Source organism: Phoca vitulina, unplaced genomic scaffold, assembly GCF_004348235.1.
Source record: "Phoca vitulina isolate PV1807 unplaced genomic scaffold, GSC_HSeal_1.0 scaffold13, whole genome shotgun sequence".
Taxonomy (NCBI): Eukaryota; Metazoa; Chordata; class Mammalia; order Carnivora; family Phocidae; genus Phoca; species Phoca vitulina.
Window position 1 is genome coordinate 34,999,944 of NW_022589716.1, and position 15,214 is coordinate 35,015,157.

At 40.7% G+C, this 15,214-nt stretch overlaps 1 protein-coding gene across 3 annotated transcripts in view; it reads left to right on the forward strand.

Moving 5' to 3' along the window:
• ITPR1 (inositol 1,4,5-trisphosphate receptor type 1) overlaps nt 1-15,214 on the forward strand; it is a 324,688-nt gene that overhangs the window by 56,618 nt on the left and 252,856 nt on the right. The window lies entirely within an intron of this gene.

Genomic DNA, 15,214 nt, shown 5'->3' on the forward strand with positions numbered 1-15,214 from the left:
TTATTTAATCTGAGCCCTACCCTATGAGAGAATCCTCAGTGTATAGACAAGGAATCTGAGTCCCGAGGAGATTAAGTAATTTTGTGTAGGGTCACTGAACTAGTAAGGGACTCAGCCTGTCTATGAGCAAGGTCTTTTTTTTTTTTTAAGATTTTTAAAAAAGATTATATTTTTTATTTGTCAAAGAAAGAGAATGAGAGAGAGTGCGAGCACAAGCAGGGGGAGCGGCAGGCAGAGGGAGAAGCAGACTCCCTGCTGAGCAAGAAGCCGGACGCAGGACTTGATTCCAGGACCCTGGGATCGTGACCCAAGATGAAGGAAGATGCCCAACTGACTGAGCCACTCAGGTGTTCCGAGCAAGGTCTTTTTTGATGCTGGACCCTGAGTCTTCATTTCTAAACCACATAGGGCTTCCTAGTTTTGACATATTAGCCATCTCTCCTAATAGGCAGTGTCGTGTTCTGGTTCATACTATGAACTGTAGAGTCAGACTACCTGGTTTTAATCCTGGCTCTGATACTTGATAGCTCTGCGGTGTTGGGTGAGTTACTTAATCATTATGTGTCTCTGTTTCTTCTTCTGTAAAATGGGGATAGCAGTCCTATCTCATAGGTCATTATGAGAATTAAATAACTTCCTATTTTTAAAGACCTTGGAACAGCACTTGGCACATACATTAAAAAAAACCTGCCACCTGGAGACACCATGCTTGGTTTATATGTGGATGGATAGATGATGGACAGATGATGAACAAATAAGAAAAAGTGGAGGAAGCAAGTTGTAGATTGTTTTTCTTATATTTCATCACTGAAGGGAATCTCTTAATGTAATAAGATTATCTGTTAGGTCCTATAATATTTTGTTTGAAAGATTTCTTGATGTTTAGTGTTCATGTCAACTTTCTGACCATTCCTTTTCAATTTGTTTTTCTTCAAATCCTATGAATAATCAGGAAGTGTGAAAGGCAACTATCATGTTAAGCTTTCAGTAGAGGGAGAGAGAACTGGCTTTGGGCTTTGCTCTCGAGAAAGAAAAAAATGTTAGTCATGTTACCGTATTGATAAATCTTAAAAATTCTGGAGGAACAGATTAACTTGAGTGTGTGGGTAGTAGATGCAGTAACTGACCCTCTGCCATGTAATCTGTCCTCGAGGTCTCAGGAAGGGAAGTACAGGTGACAATAGATTATGATAATATGACCTTGCAGTTAACAATGGCAGAACTTCTTACTTGGTTTGACCAAATTATTTTTTTCAACCTTTCAAAGTTTGCTAACACATTATTGGTTATGATGCAGGAGGCTAGAGCACCTTGGAGATAGCACTTTCAGATGCTTTCAAGATGATGCTTTGCAGGCTGATGTGACTTTATTTTTTTAAAGATTTTATTTATTTGAGAGAGAGAGAGCAGGGGGAGGGAGAGGGGAGAAGCAGACTCCCCACTGACCAGGGATCCTGACGCGGGGCTCAATCCCAGGACTGTGGGATCACGACCTGAGTCGAAGGCAGATGCTTAACCAACTGAGCCACCCAGGTGCCCCCTGATGTGACTTTAGATCCTGTATTGATTTTGCTGGAGATGTACAAAGAATGAGGTTGAGAATCCTGTATTTAATTCCTCCTGATACATTTTCAGCAGCTGACGGGGTTGATTGTGATTTGCTGATTACTATTGTGTAATTGGTGTTAGCCTCAGGTAGTTTGGAATGTAGTTTCAGATGAAAGAAGGTGATGTGATCAGCCTAGTAAATTCTTCCTGTAATTGGTAATAATGTGAGTGAAATTCTATCTTAACAAGGGCAACAACTGCCCTCATTGAGAAGGATGAGGTAGAATTTTCCATTGTCTGACTTTATTCTCTGAATAACATATGGCCAATTCTGGTGACCATAACGATAATGTGACTGAGTGGTTAATGATGGCTCCAGAAATCCTATTTAGTTAGTTTGTTTTTTCAACCTTTTGAATTTGCTAATACATAATTGTTTAGAATATGTGTACTAAACCAAAACTCATTAAAGAATGTTTCTGGGTTTAAACTTACTGATGTTTTTTGGGTCCATTTTGATAAACTGACCTAAAGGGGGGAAAAAAGGAGAAGACAAGAAAGAATGTATATTAGTTAATTTTATATCTGATTTTTGAATCTGGAATGGATTTTGGGACAGTATTACATTTGCCTAGGGATGTCTTCACTCCCCCCTTCCACCCTCCCCCCCCGCCCACCGCCCCCCAGCATTGGCTTGTTATATTCATGGTGTACCCTGAATGACTTAAAGGTGTTTGTTTTTGTTTTTGTTTTTTAATGTGGGATAAAAGAACATGAGTAATATACCGCCAATAACTATTTTAAAATATAAACAGAAAACTGTTTTCCTATAAAGGTCACATTCAGGATTCAGAGCTCATGACTCTTAGGGTGGCTATTTTTCTTTTTTCTTTTTTTAAAGATTTTATTTATTTATTTGACAGAGAGACACAGCGAGAGAGGGAACACAAGCAGGGGGAGTGGGAGAGGGAGAAGCAGGCTTCTTGCGGAGCAGGGAGCCCGATGCGGGGTTCGATCCCAGGGTCCTGGTATCATGACCTGAGCCGAAGGCAGACGCTTAACAACTGAGCCACCCAGGTGCCCCAGGGTAGCTATTTTTCTTAAGGGAATTCTTTTAGACAAGTTGAATTGAGTATCTCCTAGGTCACTGACATTTATTTAGCTTTGTTTTTAATGCTTAACTTTCCAAACATGTTAAAAGATTGGAATTTAGATACCTCTTATCAAAATATCTTCATATTCTAAAAAAATTATTAATTTCTATCTTTTATAAGGAAAATTGTTAGGTTGAAACGTTAAGTTGTAACAAGTAGCTTCGCATTTGAGGTTGTAATAGCCTTTAATTTTATTAAATGCTTGTCTTGTAGGGGCACCTGGGTGGCTCATTTGGTTACCCATCTGACTCTTGGTTTTGACTCAGGCCGTGACCCTCAGGGTCCTGTGATCAAGCCCCACCTTGGGCTCCATGCTCAGACAAGAGTCTGCTTGTCCCTCTGCCATCCCAAGTCTCTCTTGCTCTCTCTCTCTCTCAAATAAATAAAGTAAAATCTTTAAAAAACAAAAAACTTGTAAACAACCACAGATTTTTTTTTGACTGATAACGTATGAAGAAAATACTGAGTGCGTGAAGCAGTTGGACTAATTGTTTAAGCTGAAAAGATATCTGACATGTTTATATTACACTGAGCAAATTGTTAATAGCAGGGATCATTTAAATATGCATTACCAATATCTTAGGTTTTAGATTTGCCAACTCTGTATGTTGAGACTTTCCAGAATCTTATACTTGGACCAGCTCGTGGTTCTCCCTTTGAATAAACTGCAGGACTTTGTACCTAGCTGAAAATAATTCACCTTTGAAGGTAGTACTCATTTATTCATTCATTCACAAAAAATTACGTACCTGCAGTGCACTATGTATCATGCTAAGCATTGAAATTACCATACTGACTGAGGCAAATGAAGTGTCTGCCCTCATAGAAATGACATCCTAATAGGGTAAGACAGACACCAGGGAAGTAAACAATAGTAAACAAGGTGCATCAGAGAGGGATAAATGCTCTCAAGAGTATAAAATCAGATGATGACCTGCAGTGTGACTGGGGCGCAATGGTGTGGCCAGCACTGAAGGAGGTGCTGAGGGAATCTTCTAGAGAAGGTTAACTTATGGGTTGAAAATAAAAGGCTCTAAGGAGCTGCCATGTGAGCCTGTGGGGGTTGGTGTGCTAGGCACCTGGAAGACAAGGGTAAAAACTGTGATACAGGTGCATGGAGTGTTGGATGAAGAGGGAGCATGCGGGTGCCGGGGCGCCCATCAGTGTGTCCTAACCCGTCCTCACTATATAGAATGGTCAAGACCATGTAAGGTGTAATTTGGCCTCTCTATATGGATACCGAGAAGTATTATGTAAATCAGATTTTGATAAGCCATGTAAAATTGAGATGACAAAAGTCTGCTTTCCTGACTGGTGGTAGGAGCAGGTGTCCCAAGTCCTGCTGGTTGTTTGGATTTCCAGCGCCCCCTTTCCTATGGTGCTTACTCTTAATTTGGCAAGGAGAGGAGACTACTGGATTCCTTCCTTCAGGGTGTTTGGGGTATCTGTGAATCAACAGACCAATAGACTTGTGTTTGGGATTTGGTAGGTTCGTGGTTGTTTATTAAACAAAATTGACTTTATTTAGAGGTTGTGTTAGTTTGCTAGGGCTGCCATAACAAAGCACCACAAATTGGGTGGCTGAAACAATAGAAATTTATTGTCTCACCTAAATTAAGGTGTTGGCAGCCTTCTTGACAGCTGCAAGCAAGAAATCTGTCCCCAGCATCTCTCTCCTGGCTTTTGGTGATTTGCTGGCCATCTTTGGCCCTCCGTGGCTTCTACTGCCCTGCCCTGATCTCTGCCTTCATCCTCACATGGAATTCTAAGAGTGTTTGTGTGTGTGTGTGTGTGTGTGTGTCCATCCAGATAGCCCCTTTTTAAAAGGCACCAGTCTTATTGGATTAGGGCTCACCCTATTCCAGTGCGACCTCATCTTAACTAATTACAACTGCAATGACCCGCTTTTCAATTAAGGTCACATTCACAGGTACTGGGCATGAGAACTTCAACATTTGAATTTGGTGAGGGGACACAGTTCAGTCCATTACAGAGGTGTATATAATTTGGCCAAATTCATTGTCTCTCACAAATAGAAAAATGGACATTGCCTGAAAATTTCCTGAAGCTCTTAACCCATTTTTCAGCTTAGGTACCTGGAAGTCATGGCCCCCTTTCCATTTTATAACAATGAGTGTTTATGGAGCACTTACTGGGCACTAGGCTTCTCTGTGTTAAGATCTTGACAGGTGTTACCCTGTTGAATCCTCACAAGCACCCTCTGGGGACAGTTCTGGAATCAGCCACCCTTGCAGTTGAGGGAACTGAGGCTTCCTTCTGTAAGGAACCTTTGGCCTTGTGACCACATCAGCTCTGGTTTTGACGCTATTCTTCGCATGGATTTTAAACTGCTGGACTTGGTGGAATCCTGGGAGCCTGCTGTAACCACACTCCTACCCCTCCAGCAAAGGAGTTTCTTATTGTGGGGGTAGTTTCTTATCTTCTGAACTGTACTCCCTGGCATTCAGTAACTCGCTTGGTCTTTATCCCTGTAAGATCTTGTGTCATTGCTGGGTAGTACTGTGATGATTAATTAGTTAATATTTGTGAAGCACTTTGAAGATGAAAAGCTCTTGGACACGAAGTAAAATTAAATTTTGTCTCGTGGTGCCAAGGAATAAACAGTTTTTTCTTTCCTGTTTGGGTTCAAAAGCTCCCCCTTATCATGCAGGAGAGCTCGCCCACATCCTTGCAGGGAGCAGGCTGTATGGATTACCTCCCCGAGGGGACGATCTGAATGGTGACCAGTTCTCTTTTACCCTAGATTGGATTCTGCAAACTATTGAACAGTTGACTCCCAGCTAAATAGAAATGTGATTGATACTGAGACAGGTTTTAAATCTTAACTTCTAGGGAATTAAATTGAATGCAACCCCAGAAATTCGGAGATGAATGTCACTATAGTTTGAAAAGTGATTCTCATGTTGGGCTGAGTATATAAACGCCAGAAGAAATATTGATGTTTCAGGACATTAGGCTGCAATTGTTTGCTTGTCTTTTTCATTTGTTACCTTTTTGGCCTGAGGTTTTGCCAGGACATTCAGATGTCTCACTCTTAATGAGTCTGAGTGGCATGGTGTTGGCTCAGTCTTGTCCATTGCTCTTCCTGATAGCCAAATTCCTAAACAGTGTGCTGTAATGTATCCTCAAATGAACTACATAAAACTGTGTCGGGGATGGGGGAGAAGATAAATTCACAGGACAAATAAATGTAAAAAATCATGACTTGTAAGAATGTGTGAGCCAAATTGGGAACCAAGTTGGAGATTGAATCTTAGATTTCTAAAAGACTGTATTCTTGCCTTCTCCTCTTGGGTAGATATTTTAAACAGTGCTCTCAACTCATGAGTTTAACAATTGCTTTTCAAAAGAACAATATATGTCAGCAATATTTTCTTACACAGGAGTTGTTTTCCCAGAATATATTGACCTTTGCCTCCAGTCTCACCTGTGAGCAACCCTCTGTTGAATTTAGCTCCTCTAACCTCAGCTGTGAATAGGCACGGGAAGAAGTAGGGGACACAGTTCAGCCAAGAGTGAGGCCAGGTGAGCCGAGTTCAGAGCCAGGTGAGAGTTGGGAGCGGAGGAAAGTAACCAGCAGTGTTTGGCCCAAGAGACAGATGCGTGCACACACACACACACACACACACACACACACTCCCACAGTGCAAACATGGAGGTGTTTCCCAGGTTGTTCCTGAACGCAGCAGAGATGCCTCCCCATTTGCCTTCTCTGTGTTGCTCCACCTGTCTAACCCGTATGACTCTGGACAGTAACCAACCTGTCCTGGGTCTTGGCTCCTACTAGATAGTCTCCTGGCACCAAGTGCAGTCAAGACCAGTTTTCTTTGTCTTCATTTCTGCTCAAGAGAATTCCCTTCCTTGTCTGTGCTTCCTGCATTCCTCGTTTAGGCACTCCTACCTTCAGCCGTCTTTCTCCTAGATGTGTATCTTGAGTGGTACCACAGTGTAGGTTAATAAGACTTCCTGAGTGTGAATTCTGGCTTTGCCACTTAGAACCTACATGACCTTGGGGAAGTTATTTAGTCTCTCTCTGCCTCAATTTCCTCATCAGTGAAATGGGGATATTAGTAATACCCATTGGATTACAATGTTTTCAGAATTAAATGGGTTAATATATGTTAAGTTCTTAGGGTGTGGCCTATAATGTGTTCAGTTAGTGTTAATTGAAAAGGAAGTGAATTTTCCTCTTTATCCCTTTCAATTCTTACCTATGTAACATTGGACAATTGCTATTATTGTTTAGTTCTTCCTCTTTCTTATTCATTCTTACAGCACTAGGAAGAAGGAGAAAAGACCTAATTGCTGATAGATCAATTCCTTGTTGAATTCTTATAATGCTTCCAGTCAGAGGTGAAACAATAAAGCATAAGAAGATACATTCTTTTTTCATGGGACTTAAAGTGTAATGGGACAGGGGACTTGCCAGCAAGGGATTACAATATAGTATAGAAGGTGCTAGACCCCAAGTACAAACCAAAATTAGAGATAGGACAAAGGAAGATAATAGTCAACCATACAGAATAGGTTTGGGGGCAGGGGTTAGTCATGGAGGGCTTCTCAGAGGAGGTGACCCTTCAGCTGTTTTTTAAAGGATGAAGAGGCATTTTCTAGGCACACAGGATAGGAAGAAGAATTCCAGGGAGAAGTAAACTCACATGTGAAAGAATGGAGATACAAACAGCATTGGGAATGGGGTGCCTGGGTGGCTCAGTCAGTTAAGTGTCTGGTGCTTGATTTTGGCTCAGTTTGTGATCTCAGAGTTGTGGGATCAAGCCCCACATCAGGATTAAGCCCCAGGTCGGGATTGAACCTGTTTGAGATTCTTCCTTTCCCTCCCCTTCTGCCCCTCCCCCCCACCCCCATGCTCTCTCTCTCTCTCTCCATAAAATAAATAAATCTTTAATTTAACAGCCCCCCTCCCCCCCCCCGGAATAGGGGCACCTGGGTGGCTCAGTTGGTTGAGCATCTGACTTGGGCTCAGGTCATCATCTCCTGGGATCGAGCCCTGTGTCAGGCTCCGTACTCAGCAGGGAGTCTGCTTATCCCTCTGCGCCCCACTCCCCGCTTATGCTCTCTCTCTCTCTCTCTCAAATAAATAAAATCTTTAAAAAAACAAACAAACAGCATTAGGAAGACTGTGCAAGAGCTTCACCATGGTCAGAGGAGGGTCTTGCTGTAGGGAAGGTGAAGCTAGATGAACAAAGACCAGGGTCATAGGGAGTCTTGTGGGCAGTGAAGCAACTGGGGCTTGACCTTCAGGCGGGAGTGCCATTGAAGGGCTCTAGCAAAGGAGTGAGTCTGGTACACTTGAATTTTAGGAGGACAGCTCTGCTAGCACTGTGGATAAGATGTGTGATGTGAAGAGGGAGTTCTTCAGAAAGCTAAAGACCAGGTGTTCTACAGTATGGGTGAGAGATGGCAAGGAGCTTGGGCTGTGAGGGTGGTCAGGAGAGAAATCTAAGAAGTACTTTAACAGCCCTTTGTATCTCATGGGACATGGGTGCTGATGGAGAGCGAGGCTCTGGGAACATTCCCCAAGTTTCTGCCATGGAGGCTTGCAGGAATGGCAGTGCAGTTAACCATGGTAGGGAGTGTGGGAGGAGAAGGTGAAGTGGTGCTGAGTTCAGCATAGGATGTGTTCAGTATCTAATAGGCATTTAGAAAAAAGGGGTCCAGGAGTGAGACGTGGCTAAAGTTAGATTCATGTTAAGAAGACAGTAGCAGGTAGATAGCAGGTGACAACTGTGGGCTTAGAGAAAAGAAGGGCAAAAGAATAAAAACTAGTCATTCAAGGAACACCAGCATTTAGGGGACAAATAAAGGGAAGAGAGAAAACAGGGACAGAGGCAGTGAGGGAGAATAGCAGAATATGTAGGAAAGGACGCCAAGTGGGGCAAGAGGTTCAGTGATGGAATATTCAACACCTTTAATACTCCCCGTGAATCAATTATGTTGAGGCAAGAGAACCGCGCATTGGATTTAGCAGATATGTTGTCCCTGGGAGTCTATGCCAGTGTTGGTTGGGGAGCCTGAAATGCAGGAACTGAGGAGAGGAGGTTAAAAAAAACAAACAAAAAAAGTATTCTTATTATGTAGTTGGGCCATGAAGGTGATGGTTGTTACTGTAGAGTTTTTTAGTAAAACTTCCTGGGACTAGTGATATTTTAGAGAAATACAGAAGACAAAAAACAGGATGTGAACTGAGACATAGTAAAAATAAGTCATACTCTCCTGCTAAGATCCTCACTGTCCTTCAGGACACATGCATGCTTTCATCTGTTTCTATTTTAATTTCCCTTCCCTTCCCTTCCCTCTCATTCCATAGAACTTTCCTAAACACCTATTACATGCCAGGCACTAGGGGATAGCAAGCTGGGTGAAGACAATATCCGTGCCCTGGAGGTGATCTCACCTGTTGGGGGCTAGCTAGTGGTGTGATGAACTGAAGACAATGTCAAGTGTAGCCAGTGGGATATAGAGAGTGTGTGTGCTTAGGAGGGAGCATGTCCTGAGTGTGTCGTGGGAATGGATGGCTTCAAGTTGAGGTAGGTCTTGCAACATGGATAGATACTGACCAGGCAGGGAAAAAGGCATTTCAGCAAAGGGAGCAGAGCTTGCAAAATCACGGAGGAAAGGCCAGAGCTTGAGTTAAGGATGCGCGGAGTTGTGTGGCTGACATGGAGGGCAGGAGTGATTCCAGATGAGGCTGGAAATGCTCCTGAGGGCAAGTATAGGGGACAAGTTTCTATGCTTTCTTCAGGGCATGTGGTAGAATCCAGAGATTCCATGAAAGTTTTTAAACCAGAAAGTGGCTTAGCATTAAATTTGGCTTTCTTTTAACAACAAAAGTTAATTCTGGGGATAGTGTGGAAGATATTTGCTTCCATCCGTTCTTTCATATAAAACTTAAAATTTGATTTTTAAGACATTTAATTTCTAGCATTATAACAGTATATATATATATTATGCATGCATATAAAATCCATTTCTAACAGCATGATAACATTATAGCAATACTTTTACAAATTTTTAGCAAATGATATTTTAGGTTTCTATAAATGAAGTTGTGACCACCCTTTTTATGGAAAAATGAATATTGATTGTCAAAGAAAAAAACTTAGTGTGTGAGAACCACAAGATAGAGGATTTTAAGCTCAGATCTCTGGTGCCTTAAAAAATGCTTTACTTTCTTTTTGTGTATTATGAGAGATCCCAGAACCCATGATCCAAAAACGGGGAACCAATGATTCCAAGTGTTTACCAGCATAGGTAACGCAGCTGTTTTATAGATGTCTTTAAAAGGGTGCATGAATATTTTGATATTTAAGGAAGAGTTCTTTGAGCTTGTCGTGGGAGTTGCATAGTTTTGGAAACCATTTTTTAACCTTAAACTTTGTTCCTGTTGAACTCTAGAATAACTGTGGTTTCTGAAAACCAGCTGTTGAATGCATTCACGCATATTTAATTAAGTTTTTTTTGAATTGCTATTAAAGATCTGAAGGCAATTACATTCAGGTTCAAGGAAAGGACTTCCTGTGGGAATTTAATATTTTTAAACTGTTGGCTCACCAAGGACTGGTATTTACTGATATTCTTGACTTCGGGAGTCCCAAGTATAACAGCTGAAGGTTATATTGCTATTCATTTCCTCTCTTCTCCCAACTCTACAATTGAGCTACCCTTCAATTTGGAGCATTGCATATTTTCACACTCTAGCTTTGAGGCTTACTATTTCAATGTACAATACAAGTACTGTTGCCGAGAGAAAATGACATTTCAGGCTTGGTCAGAGGCAAATAAGTTGTTAGTTAGGCTTCTTTAACAATTCTTAAACTCCTAAGCCTCATGGTATTATCAAATTAAAAATATAGACTATTGACAGAGAAAGACAAATACAATATGATTTCATTTATATGTGGCATCTAAAAAACAGAACATATTAACAAACAAAATGCAGAAAGACACATAAATATAGAAAACAAACTGATGGTTGCCAGAAGGGAGAGGGTGGGGGTTGGGCAAAATGGGAGGAGGGGAGTGGGAGATACAGGCTTCCAGTTATGGAATGAATAAGTCATGGGAATGAAAGGTACAGCATAAGGAATATAGTCAATGGTATTGTAATAGCATTGTATGGTGACAGATGGTAGCTACACTTGCAGTGAGCATAATACGATGTATAGTCTTGGAGAATCACTATGTTGTGCACCTGAAACTAAATGTAACATTGTGTGCCAACTATACTTCAATTAAAAAAAAAAAAAAACTCTAAAAGGATCCTCACAGGGTGCAAATAAAAATACTTAGTAAAAGACTTTGGCCATCTGAGCAGGTAACCTTAACTTAGTACATCTGCTAAAAATACAATTTGGATTCAGCTACTCTTTGTGGTTTGTTCTTGACTGATGGCATGAATTTTTCTGTTTATATGTTATGTGTGTCTATGTATGCATGTTATAGGTATGTCATATTTTCTACTTCCAGGTGGTATTGCCAAAATTAATTTATAAAAGAACTCTAATTGGCTTAAGGAAAAGTAAGCACTTACAGAATTTAACTATTCCAAAAATTCTCAGAAATGTAACAAAAACTAACTCAAAGGTTTTTCAAGTCCACATGATCTGAGATAATCTTTGATAAATAAACACTGGTTTTTAGTTTGCTGGTTTAATAAAAACAGGCATGTCTTCAGAGTTATCAGCATTAAATATAGTACAGATAAATACCTTTGTCTACCTGGGTTTACTAATCATAAAAGCTCATGTCTCTTTATTACAAAATTTACTAGTGAGAGAAATAAGATGATGGCTAGCTATTTAATGTCTCATCCAAGTATAATTGTTAAAAGCAAGTAATTTAAATATAAATGAGATCAGTTTATGCTAAGTTACACTAGATATTGGATGTTCATGGAAAACCTAGATTATTTCCAAAGAAGATAATATATTGAGATATTGATTGCTAAACATAAAAAAGTATAGACTATTGGAATATTAATTTCAGTTCATTGAGAACTTTTGTACTATCACAAAATACCCAGCTCCAAATTCACAATTTTTTATAATCTATGAATAGCATTTATGAGTGCTATGCTAACTTGAGTTCATGTAAAATGATTCTCTAAGTAATGCTTTTGGACTGTATAACCACTCACTGAAGATGAATGAGGTTTTTATGCTGAAAGAATAAAAGACTGGTTCTTAAAACAAAGAGACTGCTTTTTGACTTTTTTTTTCCACCTGTATAACAAATCATGAATAGAAGAATCTGAATACCTGATAGCCAAACAAGCAAAGAAAACAATATGGAAAACAGTTTGCTTCTTTATTTTACAATAAACCTTAAAATTGCAGTTAATCCTTTAGTAGTTGGGGATAAGTCAGCTAGACCCTGTATCATTTAGATATTTTTGAAGCTCCCTTTTTTGCTCTATCAATTACTTTTTGTTTATGTTGGGCCATTTTTGGGGGCCAGGTTTTCCTCACTTATCAGTGGTGATAATCGAATAGGAAATAAATGGATGAAATCCGATCCATGTTTTTATATATAATGTATCAATTACCTTTGTTACATAGCAATTAAAAAACATCAGGGGCACAGAATAATGAGAGTTTATTGCTCATGTGTCTGGGGTCACCGAGGTTCTGCTGATCATGGGTGAGTATACCCATGTGTCTGGGGGTTGGCTCGCTGTTGAATGGGGTGAGGTGACTGGGGGTGAGGTGACTGGGTGACTTGGCTCTGCTCCACTTGTCCCTCCTTGTCCAGCAGTCAAGGCAGGCTCTGGAGAGCCAGCCTCAGTGCCCGAGCTCCTGGTGCTTGCATTGTGTCTGCTGACCAAAGCATGTCGCTCTGGGCTGAGCCCACAGTCAGGAGGCAGAGCAGGCCACCCCACCCAGGGTAGATTGGCACCGCACATTACATGGCAAAGGGCATGGACGCAAGGAGGAGTGAAGAACTGGGGCCAAATGTTGCAATCCACCACGTAGGATTTAGAATTTTTATTGAGACCATTTGATTTCAGTTCTTATCTACCGTGTATATTTTCTCCTCTCTTTGGGACTTCATCAGTATTGTTTGGTGGTAAAGAAGAGAACCCACTTGAGTCAGCTGGAGGGTTACTGTGAACCTAACAGGCAAGCTCACAGGTAAAAGAAGGTAACCAAGAATAGGCAGGTCTCAATGGGACTGCTAGATGTTAGCCTAGGAGGCTGTTCTCTTTTGTCTGTGGGAGTCCATGTGGCTTCTCTTAATGCTGCTCCCATTTCTGTTTTTTTGCCCAGGACCCTACATGGCCTCCTCATTCCCAACTCTGTGTGACCTTTCACTTCAAGCATCCACCGTATCTCCCTGTCTGAATACTGCCAGTCTCAAATTCATGTGCCCAAACCCTAGCTCATGGATTGGCTTTTTTCAGGTCTACTCTTTGAGTCTCCCAGGGTTGAGTTCTCAGACTTCATTTCTTTCTTTACTCCTTTACTTGCTGATCCGCTCCAGTGCCATGACTTTAAATGCTGTTATGATGCTGATGACTCATAAGTTTCTGTCTCCAGCTTGGACTTGTCCCTTGAACTCCAGACTCACATACACTCTATCTTATTCCACATCTCCACTTAGTATATCTCCTAGGAATCTCGAGCTTTTACCCCATATGGACCACTTGTTTTCCCCTTTATAAGCCCTCACTTCCCAGTCTTTTTTACAGTCAATGGCAGTTCTATTTTACTATTTGTTCAAGCTTTAGAATCTTTTTAAGTGTTTGCTTATATATTTATTTTAAAATTATATACAGGGACACCTGGGTGGCTCAGTTGGTTAAATGTCTGCCTTCAGCTCAGGTCATAAACCCAGGGTCCTGGGATCGAGTCCTGCATCGGGCTCCTTGCTCAGCAGGGAGCCTGCTTCGCCCTTTGCCTGCTGCTTCCCCTGCTTGTGCTCCTCATTCTCTGTGACAAATAAAATCTTTAAAAAAATAAAAAATAAAATAAAATTATATACATATACTACAGTTCTAATGTAGTACCTACATTATAAAAGAAAGCAGATTTGCAAACTTAATATATAGATGAAGTAAAATTGATCATGAAAGTCTAGATGCTATGTATTTTCATTTATGAATATCTTAAACATAGTACTTAAATGTGCCTTAAATGTGAGTTTCATTTTTTATTGTGGTAAAAACACTTAACATAAAATTTACCATCCTAACCTTCTTTTAGTGTACAAGTCAGTAATGTTAAGTATATTCACATTGTTATAAAACAGATCTTCCAGAACTTCTTCATTTTGCAAGTCTGAAACTCTATACCTATTAACAACTCCCTTTCCCCCCTCCCCTCCCCTCAGCCTCTGGTAACCAGCATTCTGCTGTTTCTATGAATTTGACCAATTCAGATATCGCATATAAGTGGAATGATACAGTATCTGTCTTTTTGTGACTGATTTATTTCCCTTAACATAATATCCTCAAAGTTGATTCATGTTGTTGCATGTGGCAGTAATTCCTTATTTTTAGGGCTAAATAATTGTTTGGATCACATGATCGTTCTATTATTAACTTTCTGAAGAACTCCATACTGTTTTCTGTAGTTGTTGCACAATTTTACAATCCTATCTCTAGTACACAGGGATTCTAAGTTATTCATATCCAAGATTTAGAGTCTTTATAACTTCTCTCTCTTAATTTAGATTAGATTGCTAATGGAATCCATCAGCAAATGCTCTTGATTTATGTTTAAAACATATCCCCCATCTGACTGCTTCTCATTTTGTTCATCACTGTCACCCTTCCCCTAATCATCATTGGCTCTTGTCCTGACCACTGCACTTACCCCCTACAGTCTGTTCTCCACAGAGCAACCAGAACTGTAACTTAAAAACATAAGCCAGACCTTATCACTCTGCCCAGAACCTTCTAATGACTTCTGTCACTCTGACAGAAAATCCAAAGTCCCTCCCTTGATTATAATGTCCTAAAAATTCTCATCCCTTTACTTACTTGGCTTCAGACACGGTGACCTCCAGCTGTGCCTTAAACACATTAAGATCGTTCCTGCCTCAGGGCCTTTGTACTTGATGTACCCTCAACCTGGATGGCTTTATTCATAGACTTTTTTTTTTTTTATGTATTTATTTATTTGAGAAAGAGAGTGCACGGTGAGGTGCAGTGAGGAGCAGAGGGGCAGGGAGAAGGAAGGGGGAAAGAATCTCAAGCAAACTCCACACCCAGCGCCGAGTCAAGGCAGGGCTGGATCTCACGACCCTGAGATCGTGACCTGAGATCATGCATGACCTCAGCCAAAACCAAGAGTTGGCCCCTTAACCCACTGAGCCACCCAGGCCCCACTCATAGACTTCTTGATTCACTTTTTCCCTTAATTCTGGTGTCTGCTCAACTGTGACCTATTCAGAAAGGCCTTCCTAAACTACCTAATCCAAAAAGTCACTCACTTTCAACCTTCCCTGAGCACTTAACATTCTTAGACATC